At 41.6% G+C, this 9,511-nt stretch overlaps 1 pseudogene; it reads right to left on the bottom strand.

The window, feature by feature from the left end:
• Window positions 1-2,322: 2,322 nt before the first annotated feature.
• LOC142448867 (aspartyl aminopeptidase pseudogene) lies at window positions 2,323-3,755 on the bottom strand (annotated as a pseudogene).
• Window positions 3,756-9,511: the final 5,756 nt, after the last annotated feature.

The following is a 9,511-nucleotide window of genomic DNA, read 5'->3' on the forward strand; positions in this document are numbered from 1 at the left end:
AAGTTAGCAGTCCAAAGCTTACTCAATAGCACCACCTACAGGAATAGAAGAGAGTGCTAAATAAGAAACGGGAAATGAATATTAGCTGTTATGGATTCAAAGGACAAAAGGCAAAATGATATGGCAAAATCACTGTGCTCATTAAGTCAGAGTAGATATGCATATATTAATTCCACTTGTGAGGAAATACCTCACAACCTATGATAAAAATAAATTAAAAATATATCTAGAAACCCTCATAGGAAAAAAAATTACAGAGCATAGGTATGGTGATTTACTTGAAAGGTCCAGAATAGGCAAATCTACTGAGAAAGTAGATTAGTCGTTGCCAGGAAGAAAGACCCAGAACTCTATTTTTGAAAGTTCTACTTCCTGGAAACTTTTGAAAATCAGTCAATAAAAACCCTATTGATAAGTTCTTCCGAAAAAAGATGGCAGCTTAGTTAGAAACCTTCATGCACGCTCTGCAGGAAAGTACTGAAGTAAGTGGGAAAGAAGCAAAAACCTTATGTTCTGAATCTTTCAAGTAGAAGAGACAAATGGGCCAAACACCGACTGGGAAAATTAAAGGATTTAACTTATCCAAAGACACTGGGGAAAACAGTGCATTGTCAGTAGACCAGCAACCCATCAAACAACCACAGTGCGGAGTAGCTCTCAGTGGGCCCAACCAGGAGAGAAAGAAGTGGCTACTCACCACACCTACCAAATGAACTGAGAGAAATCTAGGACCCAATAGAGTCTTACAGAGGGTGGTAGCATACTTGGTGCCAAATACAAAAATAGAAAGAATAACACATGCTGAGGGTAGGGGACAAGATAGACAGTGCAAGGAACACTGAAATACACCAGCGACCACATAGTCCCTGGACCTGGATGAGACAAATGCCTACATGCCCCTTTGTTGGTGGCTAGACTTTCTGGAATTGGACACTTCGCCCAGATCTGACATTCAATTCAAATTAAAACACTGATCCCCATCCCTGCTTTAGGGCAAAGATGCCTAAAGGCAGAACAGGCTGTGGTTTTCTGGCAATTGTTTTCTCCCTCCCTGTTTTGTCTTGAGAAGTAGCTATTAGTCATTGACACATATTCCCTGGCAATCACTATAGGCAACTACCAAAGGCAACCTTGGACCTGGGGGCTTGACAAAGTTCAGGTTTCTTTGCTTTCCATATAAAGTTGGTGATTATTTTCCCCATTTCTTTGAAGAATGGTGCTGGGATCTGGAGTGAAAATGCATTGTATACATAGATTGCTTTAGGGAGTATTGGCATTTTCACAGTATTGTCTTCCTGTCCATGGATATGAAATATTTTTACATATACTTATTTTTATAGCAATATTTTAGAGTTGTCTTTGTACAAGTCCCTCCCCCGCTCTGTTGCTGTTGTTATTGTTGGTTGCTGTTGAATTGGTCCCTACCATAGCGACCCGATATACAACAATGAAATATTGCACATTCCTGAGCCCTCCTCTCAACTGTCCCTGTGCTTCGGCCCATTGTTGCAGCCACTGTGTCAGTCCTTCTCACTAGGCCCTTCCTGGTTCTCACTGCCCTTCCAATTTACCAAGTTTGTTATCCTTGTCTTCACATGTTCAAGGTACGTAAGATGAAATCTTGCTATCCTGGCATTGAAGGAGTACTTTGGCCATATTTCTTCCAAGACATATTTGTTTGTTCTTTTAGCAGTCCTTGTTCTTTCAATATTCTCCGGCAGCGCCACCATTGAAGTGCAGGGACTCTCCTTTAGCTTCCCTGATTCGGTGCCCAACGTTCACATGAATATGAGGCACATGAAAATACTACGGCTTGAGTCAGGCGCACCTTAGTCCTCATGGTAACATCCTTGTTCTTCAACTCTAAAGAGATCTCACACAGCAGATTTCTATAATAGAACTTGCCTTTTGATCTCTTACCGCTGCTTCCATACGCATTGATTGTGGATACAAGTGAGACAACTTCAACATTTACTCCATTTATCATTATGCTTCTTACTAGACCAGTTGTGAGGATTTGGGTCTTCTCTACGTTCCGTTGCAGTCCATCCTGAACGTTGCCATCCTTGATCTGTGACAAATGCTTCCAGCCTTCCCCCCTGACAGCAAGCAAGTTTGTGTCATCACAGACTGTTAATTCCTTCCATTTTGATGCCACATTCTGCTTCACATATACTATTATTTACTCAGCATATAGATTGAAAAAGGGTGTTTTTTTTTCTAGTTAAATTTATTCCTAAGCATTTCCTTTTTTTTTTTTTTTGAGCGAAAAAAATCCACTTCTATCCTCCAGCACCAGTTCAGCTGCGAAGCGCCCTCTGGAGGTAAAGGGTGGAAAGGAAGTTCCCAGAAGGCTTCAGTCCACGAGGAGGTTGGGGCTCAGGGAGGGAAAGAGCTCAAAGAAGCCCTTGAAGAGCGTGGGGGTCTGGAGCACGCTGGTGGTGCAGGCAGTCTCCCGGATGGAGTGCATGGCCAGCTGCGGGCTGCCCAAGTCCAGGACCCGCAGCCCTAGGCGAGAAGCCAGGATGGGCCCGATGGTGGTGCCGCAGGGGGAGTCGTTGCGGACCATGAGGTCCTGCAGGGGCACCCCGACATTGTTGGCCACCTCCCGGATCAGGGCTTCAGAAATGGCTGTCGAGGCGTAGCTCAGCTTGCTGTTCACCTTGATGATGGGGCCCTTGTGGAATAAGGGCCGGTGGTTCTCCTCGTGCTTGTCCAGGTAGTTGGGGTGCACTGCGTGGGCCATGTCGGCGCTGATCACGAAGGACTTGGGCACGGCCTCTTGGAAGGCCGTCAGGTGCTGGGCCGAGCTAGAGATTCTCCGCAGCAGCAGCTCCGTCAGCAGTGACTGTGCCCCCTGGGCACTCTCTGACCCTTCCTCTTCATTGTCGTACAGCGCGATCATGCGCACATGGGGCTCCATGGCCAGTGAGGTCGGGGCAGCATAGGAATCGATCAAGGCCTGCAGGGCACAGAAGCAGCGGTGCAGGTTGTCCAGTCAAGAGGCAAAGATGAACTCCTCATAGGCCCCACCCAGGACAGCGGGCTGGGTGTCAGCCAGGCAGAGCTCCATCTCCACGATGTCCTCTAGGGTCAGTCCCAGGTGGGCGCAGAGCAGGGACATAAGGACAGAATGGTGCCGGTCATCAGCAGCGTTGAGGGCCAGGCTCAGGCGTCCCCTTTTCCAGCTCCTCCTGGATGGCTGTGGCCAGAATAGGGACTAGGTGCTTCTCTGTGTTGGGTCCAAAGTTCTCATTGATGTTCCTCTGCAGATGGATGGCCAGGTGTGGGATTCGGAGGATAGGCCACTCCACAAGCACCAGCCGCTGCTCCAGCCGGCCTGACGTGGGGCTCTTGACAATGACATCTCCGGCCAAAGTCAGGTCCCGGTGAAACCAGGTGCTCCAAATGCCACTGCCATAGGTCTCCACGCCCACCTGGCTGCGGCGAGACCGGCGTTTCGCCCGGAGACAGGGGCTGTCCGTGTGAGTGCCAATGAGGCTGAAGCCATGGCCGGGCACATACTGGCCGCCCACAGCAAAAACGACGATGGTGGAGGAGTTCCTGGGCAGAAAGTACTTGTTCTCAGGTTTGATGTCCCAGCTGTCGGTCTCCTTGAGTTCATGGAAGCCTGCCTGGAGGAGGCGGCTGCGGCACTCAGCCACAACATGAAAGGGGGAGGGGCTCCGGTTGACGAACTTGAGGAGTTGGGCCGCGGCCTGCACGGCCTCTTTGCGGGCTCTGCCGGCCATGGCCACCTTGGAACAGTCAGGTCACTAGAGGCAGGACTTTTGCTTTTGTTTGGGGTGGGACCTCGGTCATGGGCCCGAGCGGTCGCGAGCCGGGGGCTGGAGCTGAACGGGGCCGAGCGGCGGGCTCCTACCTGCATGGCCAGCATTTCCTCTTATGAGTGGTTACGGTAAATGGTACTATTTTATTTTTTCCACCAGCAGTTTTACTGGTTTATAAGTCATATATCATACAATTCAGAGTTGCGCAATCATCATCACAATCAGTTATAGAACATTTCCTTCGTTCTAGTATACATCGTTATTAGCTCCACAATCCTCCCAACCCCTAATGCCATAACTCTAAGGAAAAATTAACATCACTTCCACCACCATCAAGTCAATGCTGACCCACAGAGACCTGTAGGAGCAGGACTGTGCCTGTCAGCATCTGAGCACCAAAATATTCCAAGGAGTGTAAAGCCTAATCCTTCCCCCAGAAGTTTTCATAATAGTCTCTGTCTGCTGAGCTTGAGGTTAGCAGTTCAATGCGTATGTACTACCTGTTGATAGTGTCATTAATTTAGGTAATGGAACAGAATTAACCCACTTGAGAAAAGGAAATTATTTATAGGCCAGCTATGAATGGAGATCCATGAGTTGTTGACTTGCACAGATTAAAGTCTTAAATGACTGCACTTTATTCACATGAAAAATGGGGGCTGGTGTTAGGGCACATCTTCCAATAATATTCATTCACAGCAGGAGAGCCATGCTTACCAGATTAATACATGTCATAATAAAGCAAGGATACATTAAAATAGTAAGTATATAGTAGTTCTGGGTCACCATTCATTGAGCACCTCCAAGGCAAGAGAATCAAACCAAAGCCAATCTCCTTCAGTTCTATGTCCTTGGGCTAGGAGTCATCTGCTTCTTTTTTTACACTAGAGAGTTTTGGTCTTAATCCAAAGGCTATAGGTGAGTTTGAGGTTAAGCCTAGTTCATTTAGTGGGGTATCCACATGGCATGCTTCTGGTGTGGCTTATGAAGAATGTTGTGTTCCTTGAAAGAACAGAGGCTAAAGTCCCAGTAGTCAATAGCACACAGATTGGATCAGCAAGGGCTGCATAGAAACTAGGTCAAAAGTGTACAATTAGGAACTTATTACTCTGTATATTCTCCCCTTGGGTTCCTCAAAAGTATTGCTAAGTGGGGGTGGGGCACTAGACTGCTCCATCCTTGACTGTAAGAACAGTTATGGTGTCTTGAAGAAGGTGAGGCCTTTGGACATGAACATGAGGGCCAAAAGGGTATAGGAGATGCTAGGTAAGCAGGTCTTGGGAAAGGGATCCCTGAAAGAAAAGGTCTGCCAGCAGAGTATAGCAGAGGGAGACTCATCAATGCTGGATCAGGACAACAGCTAGGCTTCGAACTACTTGTCTGCTCTCTCTTTTTTTTAATTTTTATTTTTGGTGTTAATCTATATAAAACAGGCATAATAAGCAATTCCAAGAAGACAGCATCAGGACTGAAGGTTTGGTGGGGTGGGGACATGGGATAGGAAGATGTCTGGAGAGGGGAGGGAGGAGCCAATAACAACAGGGACAGCAGAATAGCAAGGGATATAAAATTGATGGGGAGAATGATGTAGCATTCTGGATTGTGTTTGTTCAATTGAAATGTATCCAAGAGAAATAACTGAGTGGTGAAGATAGGTAAACATCATAGTCGGGCAGGAGGAAATAAAAGAAAAAGAAAAAAGAATTAGAAAGTAATAATCACATATATAGTTATAAGTAGAGATATATATGTAAATATATAAAGATAGGTGAATTAGTCTCTCTCTCTCTCTCTCTCTCTCTCTATATATATATATATATATATATATATATATATATATATATATATATATATATATATATATATCCTCAGTACAAGAGGGTCTGTTCTAATAATGTGGCAATGTATGATACTCACCATACCGACACAATCGCTGAAGACAAAGCAGGTGCATAAACAATTGTGGTGAAGAAAGCTGATGGTACTCGGCTATCAAAAGATATAGCATCTGGGGTCATAAAGACTTGTAGTTAAACAAGCAGCCATTTAGCAGAGAAGCAACAAAGCCAACATGGACGAAGCACACCAGTCTGTGCGATCATGAGGTTTTGGTGGGAATAGGCATCAGAGTTCAAAACAAACAGTCAAATTGAACTGCAGAAGTGTAGACAAAATGGAGATGCAAAACTCACTTGTAAGATAATTGGACAGAAAGGCCATATGGGAGGGAAGATATATCCAGGGTGCAGTATAGCACTGATTAAACACATAACTGTCCTTTAGTTCTTTAATATTTCTTCCCCTTACTATTATGGTCTGTTTTATCTCATTAAGCTTGTTAGATCTGCAAATATTTACCTGTATAATGAAGATTGTTCAATGCATGAAATCTAAGATAAATAAACCCATGAGAAACAGTAATGGAATGAATGATTCCCTGGCGACACAAGAAGGGTGGAGAGCAGGTACCGATATCAAAGAAGACTGTATACCCCCACTCTAGGGGAACAAATAACAAAATTGTAAGGAAATGGATAGTGCGCATGGTGTAAGATGTGGAAAAATATATAATAATAACTATTTATAATATAAGAATAAAGGTTTCTGGGGAGTAGGGTGGTGGAGGGAGGAGATAAAGGGGAGTTGATATCAAATAGTTCAAGGAGAAAGAAAATCATTCTGAAAATCATGGTGGCAATCATTGTACAATTATGCTTCATCAAATTGAATTATGTATTGCCTTTATATGTGTAATAGCTCCCAATAAAATGATGAAAAAGAAGGAGAAATGATTCCTCCTTATTTTCCTACCAACAGTAATGTAATTGCCTTCTCAGAGACATGCATGGCCCCTTTCCCTGATCTTGACTCTGGTTTCTGGTAAGTTTTCCTTATCACTCTGGTGGGAGTATCTGTTGGATTGGGGTGGGCTTAGCACCCTGTTGTAGGGCAGCCACTAAATTATCTCCTCTCTCTCCCCAAGTCTTGAAAAACTGACCCCAGCTGAGCTATTTTCTTAATTTCCTTTTCAGAGATCTTAGTATACAGGAAATACGTTGATTTTTTTAAGTGTTGAGTTTGCAGCCTGCTACAATGCCAAGACTTTCTATTAGTCCTAGAAATTTTCATGCCAAGTTTTTGAGGTTTTGTAAATATAGAATGTTATCAACTGCACTCAGAGAGAATTGTATTTCTTCTTTGCCAATCCAGATGCCTTTGATTTACTTTAGTTGTCTAATAGATCTTGCTAAGACTTCCAGTACTATATTACCTCTGAGTGATAGTAAAGGCCATACTTGCCTGGGCACTTTATGTTGAGAGAATGGTTCAGTTTCTTTCCATTGAGTGACTTGCTGGTCATCAGGTTTGCAAACATGACATTACGGCATTTATTATATTTAGAAATTTCTCTCCTATTGCTATTACAGTATATTGAAAGTTTTATCAAAATGGATGTTGGATTTGTCAAATGCCTTTTCTGCTGGCATGATCATATTCTTTTGTGTTTTATTTTTATGCTGGATTACATTGGTTATTTTTCCAATATTGAGTTATCCTTTCATTTCTGGTACAAATCCTACTTAGTAATGATGTGGTTTTTAAAAATGTTTTGTTGAATTCTTTTGGTTAGGATTTTGTTAAAAAATTTTGTATTTATGTTTATAAGGAATATTGATCTGTAATTTTGTATTCTGTTACTGTCTTTGCCTTGTTTTGGATCAGAGTAGTACTCACATCACAAAATAAGTTCAGGACTTTGCTATCCTTTTCTATATTCTGAGATGGATTGAGTAGAATTTAAAAATGTATATTGTGCTACTGCTGAGTGAAATACACTGCATATACCAAAAGGTAGATTGGGTTAAACATATTATTTTTTTTCTTTAGTGTCTTCTCTGAATGCTTAGTAGAATCCCCTGAGTAAGCACTCTGGTCCTACACATTTTGTTGTTGGCAGTCTCCTGCAGATCAGATTTATTCCTTCTTGTGTTGTAGATCTGTGGAAGTTTTCTATAATAATCCATATAAATTTGAGTAAGCAGTGTTTTCTAGAAATTTGTTCATTTCCCCTGAGTGTTCAATTTTGTTCTAGTATATAATATGTAACTAGTTTTTTAAATTGATTCTCTTGTGGCATTGTCCCTTTCTTATTTATGATACTTGCATATTTTCCTTTGGTTTTTAAATTATATTAATCAGTTCAAAGAACTAACTTCTTGTCTTATGGATTTTTTTCTAATACTTTTATATTTTTTATTAATTGATTTTTGCTCTAAGTTTTTCCTTTAATGGTTAAGTTTTTATTTTGCTGTTCTTGTGTTAATTGTTGGAGTCATTAAGTTAAAATGTTGATTTGGGTTCCTTATTCCTTTATGATATATGCACTCATTTCCATAAATTTCCCTCTGAGTACTGCTTTTTCTAAGTCGCAAGAGTTTGGATGGGTTGTATATTCATTCTTGTTTGTTTGAGTTTTTAAATTACACTCCTGTTTCCTAAGGTGCTCTGTAGTTTTTAATCACGGTGTTATTATACTTCCATGAATTAGATTTTCTTTGTTTGTAATATTATCTATTTCTTTCTTTACCTAAGCACATAGATATTTATTATGGTTATGTCTTTGTGGTAGCTACATAATGTTGTCAAATTGAGAGGGTTATGAGTGAAGTGGTGCAGTCTGGCCTGTCAATCAAGATACAACCAAAGAGGCCTCTGTATGGGCATGGCTTTCTCCTGAGAATTCTGAGAACTCTGGTATTTCCTCCTTGGAGTCAGGAGAGACTTCTCCCTCTCTGCTCACTTCCTGCAAGACATCCCTGAGGAAAAGCCACATGGACCTACCCTGATGCACCCTGGATGTTGGAGAAGCTACATAGAGACCCCTGCCAGGGCTGAGATGCTCACAATGCCACTGGATCCAAAGACTTTCTACTGACTGGCCTGTGACCATCCTGTATTCAGCATCATTGTATGTGTTTTATGAGTCTGTAGCAGACTTTATAGATTGGGGTCAGACATATGGGCAAATACCATATTTATGGACTTGATCTGGACTAGGTTGGGAAGCTTTCTTAATGTACAATTACCCTTTATAGAAAACTCTTTCTTATACGCATATGACTCTCCCTGGACTTGTTTCCTAGTCTACCGCATTAACAGTCATCGTAAGTTTAGTTTTCATCATTACATAGTCCTCTTCTTTCTCTCATGATGGCTTTTACTTTGAAATCTATTTTCATCACAAATTAATATTGCCTCTACTCTTTTGTTGATTGCCTTTAGCTTGTTGTTTGTTTTTCCATACTTTGATCTTTAGTCTGTTTTTATCTCTATCTAAGATACATTTCTTATAAGCAACATATTGGGTCCCATTTTCTCATCCATTGTGTTAGTCTTTGTCTCTTGACTAGTAAGTTTAATTCATTTATATTCAGTGTTGTTATTAATCGGTATGATTTTGTTGTTGCAACTTTGCTGTGTGTTTTTAAATGGTGTTATCATTATGCAATAGGTTTTAAAGTCAGTAAGTGAGATGTCTCCTACTTTTTTCTGTTTTCATAATACTTTGCTTATTCTAGATATTACATAGCCACGATAGTCAAAGTATCTTGGTATTGGTACAATTAGAGACATGTAGACCAATGGAACAGAATAGAGAATTTAGAAATAAAACAATGCATTTACCCTATCAAGACCAAACTCATTGATTCAAGTCAATT

Source organism: Tenrec ecaudatus, chromosome 5, assembly GCF_050624435.1.
Source record: "Tenrec ecaudatus isolate mTenEca1 chromosome 5, mTenEca1.hap1, whole genome shotgun sequence".
Taxonomy (NCBI): Eukaryota; Metazoa; Chordata; class Mammalia; order Afrosoricida; family Tenrecidae; genus Tenrec; species Tenrec ecaudatus.